The sequence below is a fragment of the Emydura macquarii genome, unplaced genomic scaffold (genome assembly GCF_026122565.2).
Source record: "Emydura macquarii macquarii isolate MOO-44397 ecotype Brisbane River unplaced genomic scaffold, CSIRO-AGI_Emac_v2 contig_2422, whole genome shotgun sequence".
NCBI classification, from domain to species: domain Eukaryota; kingdom Metazoa; phylum Chordata; order Testudines; family Chelidae; genus Emydura; species Emydura macquarii.
In genome coordinates this window covers 12,128,641-12,147,738 of record NW_027132559.1, presented here as the reverse complement: position 1 = coordinate 12,147,738, position 19,098 = coordinate 12,128,641, and the positions used below count along the sequence as shown (strand labels likewise).

The window sequence follows — 19,098 nt, the reverse complement described above, 5'->3', positions numbered from 1 at the left end:
CATGCTTAGTGTTTCACAAACAAATTAACAATGTCACCACCTCAAGGAACTTTCAATCTTAATGATGGAGTAGACAGACAAGTGAGGGTATAAGGCACAAGGGGTGAAATCTTGGCCACATGGAAGTCAGTGGGATTTTTGCCATTGACTTCAAAGGGGTCAGGATTTTCATTCCACGAAAGGGAGGGAGGAAGGAGATAAGTTTCAGAGGGATTTAAGTTGTTCAGTTACTGAGTTTAGGCATGCTTAAGTCTGGTTAGTTCTGAGTATTTTTAATGTAAATATGCTCACTTTTTGTAGGGGGTGCTGCAAAAATGAATTTTTAGAAGTAATTTGATTGAAGTGAGAATTCAGGCCAGACATAGATTCTGGAAGGATGTTGCAAGCATCAAGGCATAGAAGAAGATAAGGAGACAAAAGGGACATCCAGCTAGTATAACTGGTAGAGCAGAGAGTTTGGGGGATGGGTTGTATGGCAGGAAGCAAAATAAGTCTAGGGCAGAAAGAGAGGGATGAGCTGAAAAACAAAGGGTGCACCTTCAAGCATTCGAAGACAGTCATTGTACTTTCAAAACCTGAACTAGGAGATATTCACGGAGAATTTTTCAACCCTAAACTGGTGCACATAAGTACACATGTGCACATACACTGTCGAAGCAGGCATCATATTTTCTCCAATTTATGTGGCATAAACTAAAACCATTGTCTCTCTTTTATAAGAATATATAAAGTATAGCCTTTTACGTACTGTACATAAGCAAAATGTAGTATAGGGTTAAAAAAGTCTCAATATTTGTCAAATTCACATTTTTATCTCTATTAAAGCTGTTGGTATCATCAAGGTTACCTGAAGGTTACTATTATGAATACATCTGGATTCAGTTATTGAGTGGTGCTTGAATTTTGTCTATATAATATTCATTTCAGTAATGGGATGAACAGATTCTGGATATCGCAAACTGTTCACAGTGAAGCTTAGCATCATACTCTTAACTGCTTTATTGTGTTTCCTATACTTGAAGCAAAACATCTTTCATTTCAAATGTAGGAAAATAATTAAAAAAAGAGAGGACAAATGTAAATGTAAGGGTCTTTCTACACGAGGCTAACACATTTTAACCAATTGTTTTATGCAGTGGTGTTGTAGGAATGTTGGTCCCAGGATCTTAGAGAGACAAGGTAAGTGAGAGAGGTTTTTCTTTAGGTCACTTCAGGTGAGGAAGAGCTCTGTGTAAGCTCAAAAGCTTGTCTCTCTCACCAAGGGAAGTTACATCATCCACATCATCCACCTGGTCTCTTTAATGTTTTAACAAATATATTTTAAAACCTGAGCCCTCGCCTATACTTGCCTTCACTTGTGGTGGCAGGGAGGATATGTGTAGCTACACACCATAGTGAAAGGCAGGCTGCAGCTACACTCACTGTGATGTGTAACAACATATGGCAGTGAAAGGCTGGGGCAGTGGGGAAAGGCTTCTCACTGCTGGATCCTTTTAGTGCATCAGAGAAAGGAACCCAGAGCAGGGAAGAAGTGGGATACGACACTGCCTTTAAAAAAAAAAAAAAAAAAGAATATAGATGAGGGAGGCACTGCTTGGAGAGCTCTGTAGGGTATATACCCTAGCATTCAGGCATGTAGGACACTCTGTTCTACTCCAGTCACCTAAGCTGTGCCTCACTGTCTGTACTGCTATTTATAGCCATGCTAGCTAGGTGGGCAGTGTCTGTGCTCTATATGCTACCGTAAATTTAGACAAACCTTAGCATAGACGTGCCCTTTAATATGTCAGCTGGTAGAGATGAACCCTTCAGGCATGTCTGCATTGGGGCTTTAACTCACGTTAATTGATAGCTACCTCAAGTTAGATGGCAAACACATTTATACATGCTAGTCCGGGAACTCCACAAACAAACTGAGCTGTAAGTGTTCTGGAACCAATATTCTTGGATGGCCCGGACTACTATGTACAAATGTGTTTCCTACTTAAACTGAACTACCTATCTATTAACTTGAGTTAAAAACTCCACTGTAGACATACTCTTAGGCTATGTCTACACTGACGGTGGCAAAGTCGCCACCATCAGATCGACTTATCTGGATCGACTGAGCGGTCAGTGAAGACCCACTCAGTTGATCTAGAAGTCAATGCTATTAATCCACTTCCACAAGTGACGTAGCACTGCGTCGATGGGAACACGGTTCCCGTCAGCGCAGTGCAGTGAAGATGGCGAGCAGAAGAGAAGCACAGCAGTTGACGGGAGTTATGCAAGTGTTCTGCGTAGTTTGCATAACTCCTGCCAAGTGCTGCTGAGTCGCCGTGGTAAGTGTAGACCAAGCCTTTGTGTGGACAAGTGAGAAAAAGACAGAGGGAGTGATGATTCTCTAGTGCCTTATACCTTGCATCATCATCTGCACCAGAATAAGGTGAATGCAAAAAAAAAAAAAAAAAAGGCAAGGTAGCATTTTTACATCTGCTTTGCTCAATAAATAAATGCTTTGCAAACTTCAAGGTACAGTGAAAAATCAGGCACCGTGTCTGTTACTGCCTGTGTAACGGCCATTTACAGTAGACTCAAAGCATTCCCCCAAACCCTTCATTAGACAGGAAGGGATACTTCATACATCTGCAGATGCAGTGCACAGAACATCTTTCCATTTACATTGATATATACATACCACAGCTCCATTGCTGATCCTCCGTCCAGCTGCTGCACTCTAGTGGTATATGACAGAGGTTCTTTGATATCCTGACACTTCATTGAAATCATAATGGAACTTAGGCCCTGATCCTGCAAACACTTCAGCATGGGACTGCTGTGTGTAAATTCACTCACATGGTGAGGCGTTTGCAGGATTGGGACCTTAGCGAGGTTTCAGATGCATGGGACAGCCTTAGAGGTATACAATTCCTGATGTACATAGAATGTGAACAAGCGGCACAACTTACAGTTAACTGTTTTAGGGCTGCATTGATCTGTGTGTCTAATACTTGAGGGGTTGTGTCAGCAGAGCTTGAAAAAAAAACCATTAAAATTACCAACTTTTTGGTGTCATTTGAAGATTTTTGAAGAATTGTTCAACTTTTTGACAAAATAGAAAATGAAAAATTTTCCAGGTTGAGGATTTAGTCCCCCCCCACCCCTTTTCACTTTTTTACTTTATTTTTTCAGTTGGAAAAAAGGAGTGAAAGAGGGGGGTGAATGTGTGTGTAAGTGTAAGAGGGGGAATAGGAAATAAAATGTCCTCCCTCCCTCATTTTTCTCCCTTCTCTGCTTTTTCCATTAAGAAAGGGGGGGGGGGGGAAGGGATGAAAGCAAATCTAAAACAGCTCACAACCTTTTGTAAACCCATATTGAGTTTTGTGGAAACAGAGAGTTTGCCTGGATCCTTCCTACTGAATCTCCTCAACCCTCCCAGAAAGCCTCCTCTTCCCTCCTATCTGGGATTGCACTGGTCTTTACTTTAGTCTGGGAGGGAGGGACACATGGGCAAGCCAGGAATCCCCTAGGTTTTGCTGCACTTTGCCTAACCTTTTAGTAAACCTTAGAGTTTCACTTTCATAATGAAACCTGCAACCAGAAAAACATTTTTGTGTGATCTGGTGTTTCATTAAAAAAGGTTCTCAAACCCCTCATTTCAATGCAGCCAGGTGGGACTTGTACCTGCAGGGGAGAAAGTGTAATTAATTTTCCATGCCCCTTCAGTCTGTAGCCCCCTAACAAGGGGGCTTGTTAATGCCAGTTGTGATGGTAATTTTGGAAATCTGCCTCCTAAGAACTGGTCTGAAACCCCAACCAATGGATTTCACAGCAGTCCGATCAATACTAAAACATGCAGGATTTGAATGGTTTACCAAGAGGTAAAAGTCTTTTTTATATCCAGTCTCCTGAGCCACCCAGTTCTCCTTATGTATCTTTTATATTGTAAAGATGTGCTACTGAATTATCAAAGAACTGTATAGAATTTTGGATTGCTGGCAGCACTGTCAGTAAAATATTCTTGCTCTATTATAAGGCTGCCTTCCTAGAAAATCCTAAATAATTCTAAATCCACAATCTAAAATGATGTCAGTGTTTTCTTATTAGAAAGGTATTTATAGCCTTGTTAGCTAAGATTCTACAACCAAATATAGAGGATTAGGGCGGTTGGTCCTGTGTCATTGAGAAGATCATAAGGAATCAAACAAGGTCAAATTAATTACCCAGAAGCTATACACTCTTACTATTTTCCTTGCTATGTTTTAAGTAGATATTTTTGATACACTTCTAAAAATAATATCAGGAACTATTTTCTTTTTAAAGTTGCAATTTTGAGTCCAGGATGTTAATTCACACAAGCAGATGAGAGTGGCGCATGGTTGCCACTATGTAATATTTATCCTGTAAAATATTATGTAATATTTATATATGTAATATTTCTTGTAGCCATCCAGAGCAGGGTCCCAAGGTAGTAGGCACTGCATAAACCTCACATAAATGACAGACCCTGCCCAAAAAAGACTACAGTTTAAAAGACTTACCTTAAATTACCAAACTTAGGATAAAACAATGAGAGTCCTGTAGCACTTTAAAGACTAACAAATTTAATTTCTGCAGGCATAAGCTTTCGTGGGCTGCAACCCACTTCGTCAGATGCAAGAAACAGAAATCAGATGGGGGTATATATATACATCCAAGCGTAGGAACAACTATGGGGAGGGTAGGTGTTAGCAAAGTCCATTCAGTTAGAGTAGATGAGGCCTATTCACCTTCCTACCAATGCTACAAGAAGAAGAATGCTGCATGGACTCCTCCAGATGGTCAAAACAACAGACTAGACTTTTACATAAAGTGTTTCCGCTGACATGCACAAGCTGAGATTGTAGACAAGCAACATCACTTGCCCCATAACCTCAGTCATGCAGAATGCAACACCATCCACAGCCTCAATAACAACTCTGACATTATAATCAAAGAGGCAGACAAAGGAGGTGCCGTAGTCATCATGAATAAGTCGGATTATGAACAGGAGGCTGCCAGACAACTCTCCAACACCACATTCGACAAGCCACTACCATCCGATCCCATTGAGGAATACCAAAAGAAACTATAACATCTACTTCAGAAACTCCCTAAAGAAACACAGGAACAAATCTACACAGACACACCTCCTGAGCCCTGAGCAGGGTTATTCTATCTGCTACCCAAGATCCACAAACCTGGGAATCCTGGAGGCCCCATCATCTCAGGCATTGGCACTCTCACAGCAGGACTGTCAGGCTATGTGGACTCTCTCCTCAGGCCCTATGCCACCAGCACGCCTAGCTATCTTTGTGATACCACTGACTTCCTGAGAAAACTACAATGCATCGGTGATCTCCCAGAAAACACCATCCTAGCCACTATGGATGTAGATGCTCTCTACACCAACATTCCGCACAAAGATGGACTACAAGACATCAGGAACATTTTCCCTGATGATGAAATGGCACACGTGGTAGCTGAACTTTGTGACTTTGTCCTGACCCACAACTATTTCAGATTTGGAGACAATCTATACCTTCAACTCAGTGGCACAGCTATGGGCACCTGCATGGCCCCACAGTATGCCAACGTTTTTATGGCTGACCTAGACCATCGCTTCCTCAAAACTCATCCCCAAGCACCTCTCCTTTACCTACGCTACATTGATGACATTTTCATCATCTGGACCCACAGGAAAGAGTCCCTCGAAGAATTCCACCAGGATTTCAATAATTTCCACCCCATCATCAATCTCAGCCTGGACCAGTCCACACAAGAAATCCACTTCCTGGACACTACAATACAAATAAAGGATGGTCACATTAATACCACCCTATACTGAAAACCAACTGACCGCAATACATATCTTCATGCCTCCAGCTTCCACCCTGGACACACTACATGATCTATTGTCTACAGCCAAGCCCTAAGATACAACCAGATTTGCTCCGATCTCTCAGACAGAGGCAAACACCTACAGGATCTCCATAAAACATTCTTAAAACTACAGTACTCACCTGGAGAGGTGAAGAAACAAATTGACAGAGCCAGACGCGTACCCAGACGTCACCTACTACAGGACAGACCCAACAAAGAAAACAACAAAACACCACTGGCCATCACCTACAGCCCCCAGCTAAAACCTCTCCAACACATCATTAAGGATCTACAACCTATCCTAGCAGATGATCTCTCACTCGCTCAAGCCGTGGGAGGCAGACCTATCCTTGCTTACAGACAGTCCCCCAACCTGAAGCAAATATTCACCAGCAACTGTGCACCATACAACAAGGACACTAACCCAGGAACCTATCCCTGCAACAAACCCCGTTGCCAGCTCTGCCCGCACATCGACTCTAGTGACACCATCACAGGTCCTAACCACAACATCCACATCATAAGGAGCTCATTTACCTGCACATCTACTAATGTAACATATGCCATCATGTGCCAGCAATGCCCCTCTGCCATGTACCTTGGCCAAACCGGACTGTCACTATGCAAAAGAATAAATGATCCCAAATCAGACATAAAAAATGGTAACATCCATAAACCAGTCAGAAAGCACATCAATCTCCCAGGACACTCTGTAGCTGACTTGAATGTTGACATACTTCTACAAAAAAACTTCAAAAACAGACTTCAGCGAGAAACTGCAGAGCTGGAACTCGTATTCAAACTTGACACAATCAAACTGGGTCTGAATAGAGACTTGGAATGGTTATCTCATTGTAAGAAGTAATTGTCACTGTTCACACATTCTCACCTTCTAATCAATGGTTGTGAATAGGCCTCATCTACTCTCACTGAATGGACTTTGCTAACACCTACCCTCCCCATTGTTGTTCCTTACCCTTGGATGTATATATATATATTCCCTATCTGATTTCTATTTCTTGCATCTGACAAAGTGGGTTGCAGCCCACGAAAGCTTATGCCTCCAGAAATTAAATTTGTTAGTCTTTACAGTGCTACAGGACTCTCATTGTGTTTGCTGTATACAGACTAACACGGGTACCCCCCCTGGCACTTTTCACACTTAGGATGTATTTTTACATTAAGTCAAGGGAGCCTAGAGCATATTGGTAGCTGTTCTTTTTAGCCTTTTTATAAATCTAAATAAATTAATAGCGGATCAATAAAAAGAGCAGAATGCCCATAAAAAGTTAGTATATAAATTCAGGGGGAGAAAGTGTTTCAATGACACACTGGCAGTAACTGCTCACAAAAATAATTTATTTACCCAGGAAAATGTTCAGTTCAGATGGAGCATCTGCTTTCCATTGAGGTAAGAAAAGTCTTTTAATAAAGATACCATTACTTTTAACCTCTGCATTTAAGAAAACTCCCATCCTTAGAAAATCTTTCTGCAGATGCATTCAGTCTGATAAGTGACTGTGGCCTGGTGCCTGTCATGTCACTTCACATTAGGCAATACAATGTGGCTGACACAAATGATATAAAATGTCAGATGAAACATTTGACAAAAATGTAACATTTTTCTTTAAATGTAGCCAAAGCAGCTGTGATTTGAGAACAGTGTAAGTGGGGTTTTCAAAAGGTGACCTGGGAAGGCTTCTTGTTTTTTTTAAAAAAAAAAAAAAAAAAAAAAATTGTAAGATTCTAATGACTTGATCCTTCAAGGTACAGAGATTGGTGACTCTGTTGCGATCAATGGGAGCTTTTGCAGGGAGCTAGGAGGACCCAGCACCTTGTAGGTGTATTGTAGCCATTGTTTCAAAATGTAGAACCCAGTCCTTCAAAGGATCCCAGTGGGAACAAAACTGGGTCCAGAATTAGTTCTGTGTGAAAAAAGATTTATTCAAAAAATTAAAGGCTTGTTTAGAATGGGCATCAGGAGTGGGGAACTGATTCATAGGAAAACTATCAACAGCTGTAACTGGTTGCAGGTATTAACAACTGTACCAGGCTGAAATCCTGGTTCCATTGAACTCAATCAGAGTTTTGCCATTAGCTTCAGTGGAGCTAGCCAGGATTTGAGTCCAAATGCTTATCTCTAGAGACTTTCATATTCTCCTGCAGGCATCCCTGGAGAGCAGCTCTCATTGAGTTCCCAGAACAGTAATAGAAAAGGAGTAGTGTGCCTGGCTGGTGAATATTTTTTCACTTGTTTTATAACTTTAATTTGCAAAGTAATTTCTTCAAACACGGGAGACACTTATCCTCAATGGCGACTAAACCCTGAATGTCTGAAAAACATTTCTTGGTTAGCTGAGTGCAAGACGTGTCAAATTATTTTTATTTCATTTTTTAAAACAAACAAACAAACAATCTATTCCAATACTCTTGACTCAATCTCAGCGTGACTAATTTAGTTGGCGCTCACAGCAACAACAAAATCCCCATTGGGCTGGAGACTAGTAATGAGAAGTTTAAACCCAAAGAGCAAATACTGAGAATTTTGAGGGAATGAAATTACGGTTCGGAAAGGAAAACCCTTTTTAGACTCTTGGCAAAATGTTGGCCAGAAGTGATGTGACTGCATGGGAATGGGGTGAAAACATAGTGATGCTGCCTTCCTAGAAATTCACACAATATAGGATGGCTCACCATGGCAAAGGGGAAATATCATGGAGCTCAAAGGAGCTGGCAGATATAACTGAAGGCAAAATGTGGCCTTACACTTGGAACTTAGATCTTGTCTACACTAGAAAATTGTACTACTTTAATTATACTATTATTATTAAAGTGATACAACCCTCCCTTCAGTGTGGATTCAGTTATATTGGCATAAAGGTGTTGTATACTGGTATAGCAATTCAAATACGGGGAAGAGTCCACACTTGGGCTTTTATTGACATAACTATTTTTGTAAAAAATCACTGAAATATTTATACCAGTACAACTTTCCAGTGTAGAGCAGAACTTAGTTAACAATTCTGTTGTTGTGAGAGAGAGACTACTGGCTTTGCTGGTTCTGCAGGGTGGGTAAGGGTGAAAAGTAGCAAAGGCTAATTGTTGTCACCAAAGCAAGCAGATCAGACTGAACCAACACGGAGCAGTTTCATTTTTTGAGACAGAGCCATTTTTGCATAGTCACTTTTTAAAGCAAAACTAGCTGCACTTTAAACTGTTGTGATTGTGACATCACTTTCTGTTTAAGGAGCTTGCATGGAACTTTCTGCCAACTCACCAAATGATTTTCCCTCCATGCCATAAAGAACATAGGGGCATTCGTGCCCTAAGTTAATACATCAGAACCTGTGACAAAGCAAATGAATCAGGTGTATTGCTCTAGTGTCTCCGAGATGGACACAGGGTTTGGGAATGCACTGATTTTTTTCAGCGTTCTTTCTTTTCCCTTTATTTTCGTGTTTCTATTTCATAAAGGAGTCATTGTGAACATCATCAATGAGGCTGATTGTATGCATACTATTTAGGGTCTAAGATTGTGTAATACTTGACAAGCAGGTATGAAAGGCATGAAAGGTTTAAAGGAGGATTTATTTTCACTGGAATTTGAATTACTTGAATTTTTCCAGTTGGCTTATAGAATAACAACTTCATGAAAGAATACTGTTCTGATTTTTACACAGGACTAGATACCAGTATTACACAGCGATCAGACACAATGTAATGGGCATAGAATAAAGTACCTAAATAGAACAGAAATCTCTTATAAAATAGTCCTATGATATGAAGAGGTAAAATCCCCAGTCCACTTTTTTTAAGTGGTCAGAATGTTTTTGTCAAAGAGAAGATGCTGTTTAGAAAAAAAAAAAAAAAAAAAGACAAGGAGGGTTCCTTATAGAGTCAAAGGAATTCAGGGCCTTGGACCCAATGCTGCATGTTTGCTCCCCCCCAACCCCAAAGTTCTAGCACCCTCCCCACTCACTGAAGAAATACCTTCAATGAGCACTAAGAGCACTCAGCACAATACAGGACAGTGTTCGGTTTTTTTTCATGGCAAGTTTGCTCATCATTTGGTAATTCTCACTGTTCAGCTAGTAGCAACTTTATTTGGTAGTGGACACTGATGGTAAAGATGAAAACACTCTTTCCTCTTCCTAAATATCACACTTTATGAACCACTCCGCAGGTCGGGTTGTTTAAACACTATGCTGCTGTTTCTAAAGGATTTTTGCATTCGTGGCAATTAGTGTGAAAATAATGTAAGTATTTTTGGTTTTTATTTCCTAAATGTAATCTTAACTGTAATATGCTGTTTGGCTGATACCTACCAGCTCAGTAAAGATTGATTACAGCTATTCAATTGCATGACCTAAACACTGGTCTTACAGATTTTATTGAAGTTGTGTAACACATAGGGGAACAGCTGGGCCTGGGTGAAATACTGCAGTAATTTATGCTGTTACCACTCTAAAAGCCTCTACTCCCAATAACTGGGGAAGGAAAGAGTAATAGTAAAGGCTGAGTGCAAATAATGACAGACTGGAAGGAAAATGAGATGAGAGAGGAGAGAACTGAAGGAAAAACTTGTTCTGTAGAAAATTTTTTCACAAAGCTCAGTGTTTCCTTACGAATAGAAACTTAACACTACTTAGTGTGGTGGATGAATAAGACTTCATGTTCCTTCTTATCCTTTCCCTCACATCCTTGGAGTAAAATCAATTCCTGTCAGTCCTTGAGGTGAAAAGTAGAATGGAATATTCATGGGGAATGACTTTCACTAGTCCGTGACTTCAACACTTATAACTAGGAAGAATAAGGCATTATTCACTGACTCAGTACTCAGGTGATGATTTACAGTGCTGAAATCTGAGACCAGAGAAAGTTGTTGCTCTGCCTACTGTATATCTCCATAAATCCTTAGATCCACCCACTCAAACAACTACATAAAACCTTCAGAGGAAGGTGTTAAATGTTAACCCACCTTCATACGACACACATGGGAGACTCAAAAATGTAGAATGATTCCTTACCACATGTGATTTAGAGAACATCAGTTCCCGTCTGCTTTGGAATAATCAGGACTTTGTGGTGCTGAGAGACCAGATCTCATGGTTACAGGTTTCTGAAGAGGTTGGTGAAGGTGCATGTGTAAAGGGTAAGCAAAAAAAGAAAAGTAAAACAATAGGGAGAAACTCCCCAAGTCAATGAAGAGCATTTATTCACCCTTTTCTTATCCTTGTAAGGGGCCCATATCTTCCCTCACCACTTTCTATCAATGATTACTCTTCCATTCTGTGTTGTTCTGTTTTGTCCCAGGTTCAAATATTTGACCTTCTTCAGATTATATTTTTAAGGGAGACCATGTAAGCAAAAATCCCAGCCACCACCTGATCCTTTATGCTACCACAGTTGAAAATAAATATCTTAATTGACAAGGACAGGTGATTTATTGATAAGAAATTTGGATGTAATATATGAAAACAAACATTACAGGCCTGGTCATCATAGGGAAAGGGAGGGGGATGCCGAGTATGTCACATTGCTTAACAGTTACCCTATCGAGGTAGGTAGAGTGATGCTGACTTAGCTCTAAACTCTTAATTCTTTCCTGGTCAGAAAGATTAAGAATTTGAACAAAGCCTTCAAGGAGACTCAGAAAGCACTGTTGTTGATAGGGACACAGTAGATACTTTAGAGTATAAATAAATGAGGTGGCGAGAGGTGCTAGTCGTGTACTAGAGGAAAAGGGTACAGGATTTGGGACAGGAAAAACTGTTTCTCCTCATAATGAATGCATGATGGACAGGTGAGATAAGGCAGGATCCATGTTCAGATGCCTGGAAAAGAGGTTCCATTGCGTAACAAATCTAGCACTTTTCCAAGGCATGGCCATACTATGGTACAGTGAACAGGCATCTCTTCAGTGTCATGCCACTAAAGAAAATTTAAGACATATGTTTTCAGAAAAAAGGCAGATTTGCCCTAGAATAGGCAAATATAATATTTTTTATATTGACCTAAAGGAAAATACTGGTTTGATGAAAACAGAGAGAGAAGCAGGAACTATTTTGCCTTTTGCTTCTGACAATAAATCCAGCACATACCACTTTAGGTAATAAGAATTATGCTTATGCCTCTAAAATCAGCCCAGCTTTAGCTGTGATTAATACACTGTCTCTCTCATGTTCAGGGAAGGTGAGATTCTAATTTTTCAGTTTGACTCAAAGCTAAGGAAGGACAGATGGGCTGACCATCTGAAATCCAAGTCCTTCCCTTGCCAGTTTCTCTTTCTATCCCCTCTTTTCTCCTATCATTTCTTGTATTCTCCTCTTTTTCCTTTATAGACACAGGGCTTTAGTATACTGTATAATCACTTAAAAGAGCAAGGAATCACCCAATGAAACCAATAGGCAGCAGGCTTAAAACATACAAAAGGAAGTACTTCTCACACAGTGCTCAGTCAACCTGTGGAACTCATTGCCAGGGATGCTGTCAAGGTCAAAACTATAACAAGGTTAAAAGAAATTAGAAAAAGTTCATAGAGGATATGTCTATCAATGGCTATTAGCCAACATGGTCAAGGATGCAACCCCCCCATGCTCTGGGTGTCCCTAGCCTCTGGCTGTCAAAAGCTTGGAGTGGATGACAGGGGATGGATCACTGAATGATTACCACTCTGTTTATTCCCTCTGAAGCACCTGGCATTAGCCACTGTCAGAAGACAGAGTACTGGGCTAGACAGGCCATTGGTCTGACCCAGTATAGCCATTCTTGTGTTCTTATGAGGGGTGGAGGGGAAAGAAGACAGAGAGAAAAGGAAAGAGAAACTGGAGAAAAAATGTTACTTTTCTAATTTTCTCATAATCCACAGAACAATTTTTTCTGGCCCCTATCAATATTGTTGTTGGGATAAAAGTTCTGTTTTACTTATTCATACAGTTCTATTTTAAAAGAGAGAGTCAACTTAACATAGAACACTGGTCTAGTGAATATGCCCTATGGACCAGTTCTTAGGTTCTGGAGGCAGTGACCTTAAACTCACCGGTGTTGTATGCACATCTGAATGTGATGGCATACCCTGTCTTATGATACTCTTAAAATTCCTCAGCAGGTGAACAGAAATCAGCTTCTGGCAAGATATTTTGCAGAGTTCACTCTGCTTGAGTGTAGTTCCCTGATCACAGTGATATGAAGTGCACACAATTCAACAGACAATATTTGAAAAGACAATTGAGAGAGTAAATTCAACACTTTCCCAAACTGTTGTTAACAGGTTAGCTGGAATATATCCAGGCCCCTTAATTGTGGGAATAAGAAATCACTTAAGGGAGATTCCTGAGTTCCTGTACAGTTGACTTTAGGCAGCAAATTGATTTGGTAAAAAAGCTGCATTTCATTCAGGGGAAGTTCTAACATCTTCCTCTTGAAATTGCCTATTTCCATTGGGAAAATATGTGATTGTTAATTCAGGAATACTTTCTTGAGATTTTTTTGAGCGTCAAATAGGCAATAATTCACATTCAGAACTTTTCAGTATTTTACTCAGGAGTGGAGTTGATTTCTTACCCAATCATTAATTTTTGCAGTGGAATCAGTATTAGGTTGCATCAGGTCTACTTTGAAATCCTTTAAAGGGTAATGCAGCATAATACTGTTATATGATGGTACTAGCTGCCACTCGGCATTATCATAATCAAACAATTATAAATTTAGACATAAAGGATGTGATTCTGATTCTGAGATCAAGTAACAGCTCTGGTTTAGATTTTTCAAAGTAGCATAAAGAATTTAGACACATGTCATCCATTAAACTGAATGGAAGATATGTCTAAACCCCCTATCTGACTTTGAAAATCTCGACCCGTTAGGGCAGATTAAGAAGGGACAAGTCTTGTGTAATCATGAATGAGTATGTTTGATGGGGAAGAGGTAAATTAAATATGAAGTGTTTTCTTTTCAATTGTTCAAAATGTGCCATTGCAGCCTCTGAGGCATATTCAGTCATTAAATACAAATACTGTCCAAAGTTCAATTAACCCCACCCCAGCTATCTCCTTCCACAACTAAAACTCATTCCTCCAAAATTACCAGCTTCAAATAAGGGCCTCAGTAAAAACTTGCAAAAGACTTGCAATATATTCTGAAACCCCCAAAGCCTACCTTTTATTGGACTGTGACAGAAATGAATGCCCAGGTCAAAGGCTCTCCATTGAGAACCCTCTGTCTTCAGCCCCACTGAATTCAAATTAGACTATTAGAGCATTTCAGATTATCTCCATTGTTAGCACAGTGAATCAGGAGAAAGGTGGACTCTAAGAAAAGTCCCAATGTATACAAGGCTTCATAGGGCACAATCTATATTTGGATACAGAAACAAACTGGCAATAAGTGTGGTCTACGTGGGTGTAATATATTTCGCATGAGAAGCCCCACCATGTAAACAGGCAACTCAATGCTGTGCTAATTGAAATTTCTAAACAGTCTTCAAGGATAGTCATATATAGCACCATTGCAATAATCTGTTCTGGAAAGGATAACTGGAAGTATTTATGTCCAAGAGGAAAGGATATGACCTTTTAGCTAAGAGCAAATAGAAAAATAGGCTCTCTTGGCTGCGGCATGGGAATCTTGAAAGACCCCTAAACTGTGAACCTCATTAGCAAAAGATGGGCCTAATCCCTCGATAGAGAAGGTAGATGTCTCTAAAAAAGCTTATGGAAGTTTTCCCCAACCTACAAGCATCACTTCCATCGAACTTGCATTGAGCTTCAGACAATTCACTCTTATCTTAAGCTCCTATTTTGGCTTGGAAATGGGAAAGCAAAAATACTGCACCATCACAGTCCAATGCAAAAGAAATGCAGAGCTGATAGTCATTTGCATGTTGATGGCATAGAAATCCAAGTTGTCTCACTAGCTTCTCCTTTGGCTTCTCATACATGTTAAATGGGAAGAATGATAACAAAAAACCCTCTGGCACATAAGATCCTTTGGGACAAATGAGCAATAACTCATTATCTCCTTCTAGGGTCTGTTCGAGAGGAAACAACAGAACTGCTTAAATGTGACTCTATCTACCCCGGCAGGGTGTGATGTGTAATAGCTTATCTGCAATATCCAAGACTGCTGGCAGATATAAAAAATCAAACTAGACACCTGAACTTAGCATAGAATTATGCAGTGCCAGTGTTAGACATATTAATGCCCTACATGGAATTTGTGCCTTCATCCCCTACCTCCACTCAAGTCAAATATAAAAAGTCAGCAGTTTTTATCCTTAACAAAAATTGGATACTTTTAATTGACTGTAATAAAATGTTTTAAAACACTAATGATTTTATTTAGCCTTTTCTTCTGCTCTGTCCAACTTTCCTTCCTTTTCTCCACGCTGTTATTCTTTTCACTCTTCCTCTTGGTATCTTTCCATTATTTTATCACTCTTTTTATCCATGCACGGCCCATCCCTTTCTCTCCTCCATCAATAGGTCTCTTCTCTTACATGCTTCGTCCTTCATTCATGTTTCTCTCCTTTGCCTAGTCTTGCTCTCCTGAGGTTTGTGTGTCTAGTAAACATGAGGATCTTCAGGGGCTCCTCAGCCTTTGTCCCAACCTGCTAGATCAGCATTTCTCAAAGGCGGCCCATGAGGGACTTTTCTTGCAGCTACAGCCTCCTGGGGTCTGATGGCTGGGGGCAGGGAGGGGCAAAGCAGAAGCCCCCGGGATCACCTGCATAGGTTGGATCCTGCCCCCATCTGGGGACATAAACGCTGGAAGAGCAGGCAGCAAGTGTGTTCCCCACATTCCTGGGGGTAGTGGGGCTCAGGCTTTGGGCTTCAGCCCTGAGGTGGCAGGCAGCAGAATTTGGTTGCGGGGCTTACCTCCCCACCCACTTATTGCCCTTGGCCACTACAGCCTTCTCCGGCCCTGAGCTTGGCCACGTAGCTATGGGATCCAGTCCTAGGCTCACCAACCCATGCCCATCACCCCTGGCCCCACTGCCTCCTCTGGCCTCAGGATCCGTCCCCCGGCCTCAGGGTTTTGGGCTCCATCCCTGGCCCTTGGCTGCGTGGCAATGGGCTCTGGCCCCTCACTCTCCCCCATTGCCCCTAACCCCCACTGCCTCCTCTGGCCCTGGCATTCACCTGTGCAGCAGTTTGTCCTGGCCACAGGACTTTGGGCCTGGCCACGTGGTGGTGGGCTCCAGGCTCATCATCCCCACCCACCTCCATTGCCCTGGCCCTGTTCCTTCCTCTGGCTGTGGGCTTCAGCTGCAGCCTCCAGCCTCACCCCTCCCATCACCCATGGCCCTGCTGCCTCCCCCAACCCCTCACTCCCCGCATTGTCCCTGGCCCCTCCTGCCTCCCTCAGCCCCCACCTACCCATCCCCATTGTGCCTGGCTGCCATTGCCCCTCCCGGCACCCCGACCCCAGCTTCCTACCTACCTTCCCCAGGGCTTAATTTGTCCCTGGGCTTGCCAGGGCTGAGTAAGTCTGCTGTGAAATGTGATATTTGTATGTTTGTTAATATCACTTTTCACAGCAGACTTAATAGCTAGCTGGGAGGCTGTGAAAAGCGATATTAACAAACATTCAAGTATCACTTTTCACAGCAGCAGACTTACTAGCTAGCAAGCCTTTAAAAAAAAAGAAAGAAAGAAAAGAATGCAAAGCACCTTATTTGTGTTTCTAGTCTATTTAAGTCCAGTAAAGAAGAGGGACAACTGTACAATATTTTTACTATTGAATTTGCAAAAAACACCCTACATTAAAAAAATTACAGTCATTTGGACGTGTAGAGGTGCATATTTATTTGTTTTTCCTAAAGTTAATTAAGTATTTTAGGAAAAATTGTCAGAGTGGCCACCAGCAAGAGTTGGTGGCCGCACTCTGAAGCCACCAAAAATTTGTTGTAAGAACCCCTGTCTAGATAATACAAAATTGGGGCATCGGCGCAGAGTGGAGGGAGGGAAGGTTGGGTCTAGTCTCCTGGACTCTACTTGTACAACACTTGTGAGGAGTGTAGGGAGATGAAGCTCAAAATACTGGCTGAGACTTGCACAGTAATGAAGGACCAGATAGGTTGTGTTCAGCTTCTGAGACATTTTGACATCAGTTGGAATGTGACCTCTCAGGTAGCCCTGTACTCAGCCTGTGCCTGAAGCTGAAACTGTAGCTGTAGATAGTAAATGACATAATATTTATGTAAATGACATTTCTGCAATGAGGAATCCATCTTGAGTAAGCTACATCTCCTGGTCAGCATCACTGGGCGTAGTGAAAGAGCTAAGTATCAATGCACTGGCCTTGTCCTTCTGTAGAACAGTGTCAAATCCTGTCCTAGGTCATAAATCATGAGGTCATGGTATATTTGGTCTCCTAAGGGACATCTGCACATGTCATAAAATCCAGTGTTTGACTGGTAATCTCTGTGCAAGACTAGAACAGCAGAGGCATTTTGTGCCAAAAGTAAGGCATATGAGTAGAGCTGTATGGGTGGGGAAACCACGCACAGTTCAGTTCAGAGGTGCTAGTTTCTGCATCTTCACAAGGACTAAATTTGTACTTCACAATTTTTCAGAATAATCACAAAAGGAAGAGTGCTCCAGAAAAGGTTGACTCTGCACAGCAGGAACAGGTAACTTACTGGCAGCTATAAGAACAGCCATAATGGGTCAGACCAATTGTCCATCTAACCCAGTATCCTGTCTTCTGACAGTGGCCAATGCCAGATGCTTCAGAAGGAATGAACAGAACAGGGCAATTTTGAGTGATCCATTCCCTTTTGTCCAGTCCAAGCTTCTGACAATAGGAGGTTTAGGGACACCCAGAGCATGGGGTTGCATCCCTGACCATCTTGTCAAATAGCAAAATGGGTCAATCCCATTAATGGTATAATCTGATTGACTACCAGAGTGGGGCATAGTGCCGTCATATTACATTTCTATGGAGTTACTCCAGGGATGAATTTAGCCCAGTAGGTGTTGTGCTGAAGTACTGTAGCTTGTATGACACCCCTGTATATTCTGGCAAACAGCCAGGAAGCCATCTGTGAACTGATTAATTAGTCACTGTTTTATTTTACCTTTCAAAATAAAAGCATTTTCTTTAGGCTCTCGTACGCTGCAATAAGAGGAACACACCTTCGGTAGTAAAATTTCATATAAAAGAATTGAGAAGCTTTGTGTTGGAACTCTTGCAATTCTTGCCAGTTGGATAATCTGCCTATGCACTAAATTCAGTGCTTACTGACCAATATAATTATGGTTATGTTTTCATCATCACTAATCACACATACATTAAGCAATGATTTCCGTAAGAATGTCAGGATTTATTACAGCGAGAGATACGAAACAGTTAGCAAATTAGTCTGATGTACTTGATGGGGTGTCTCTTGATAGCCATATTCCTCTTTCAGCTGATAGCAAGGAATACAACTGAATGTGACTATTAACACTTGCTGAATGAAGGTACAGAATTATTGAGGCTGGCTGAATGAAGAGAAGAATTTTCCCAGGCTACGGAGGAAAGCAGATGTTATGGCACATTTGATTCTTGCTCGGCAATTATTCTTGCTTATTATTTTGCTGTGGTAGAGTCTAGTGCCCCCACCTGAGATAAAGGCACTTTTGTGGCAAGCATTGTACCAAAACAAAAGTAAGAGGCACTTTACAATACGGATAAGCCCAGCAATGGATGGGAGGGGAAAGGGAGGTAAAATGACTTGCCTGAGACCATAGAGGAGGCTAGTGACAGAACTAGGATTAGAACCTGGGTTTGTGGATTTGAGGGCCCACTGCCCCAGCTCTTTGACCACTTTGCTTCAAGCTATGTTGTTTGTTGTGTAAGAACATTCTCTCACCTTGAGTGACGCTATTACCCTACAGACAGAGACTGAGAGCTGGAGTTTGTCTTCTTGTCCAAACAGTTTAGAGCTTTTCTAATCTTAGTGGTTCTCACCAGTAAAGGTCAGAAGGGATGCTATCTTTCATAGTCAAGCTAGTTTAAAACCTGGCTATAGTTCAGGCATAATAACAACAACAATTTACATTTATATAGCACCTTTCATCCCTTAGGATCTCAGAGTGCTCTATAAAACACATGTGGGAATAACTTCACCACTGAAATGGAGCTAAAATCCCCACTGAAATGTCTCAGTCTGTGTGGTAGAGTGCAGCCATTATTTAACAGAGTGCAGGACTCCTGTTCAGCATACAGAGCAGG

The 19,098-nt window shown here is 41.3% G+C and overlaps 1 long non-coding RNA gene across 1 annotated transcript in view; it reads left to right on the top strand.

The window, feature by feature from the left end:
• Window positions 1-19,098, top strand: part of LOC137162063 (uncharacterized) — a 72,002-nt gene that overhangs the window by 18,011 nt on the left and 34,893 nt on the right. Inside the window, exon 3 of the long non-coding RNA XR_010922264.1 lies at window positions 17,456-17,512. This is a non-coding gene — a long non-coding RNA (uncharacterized lncRNA). The remainder of the gene's footprint in view (window positions 1-17,455; window positions 17,513-19,098) is intronic.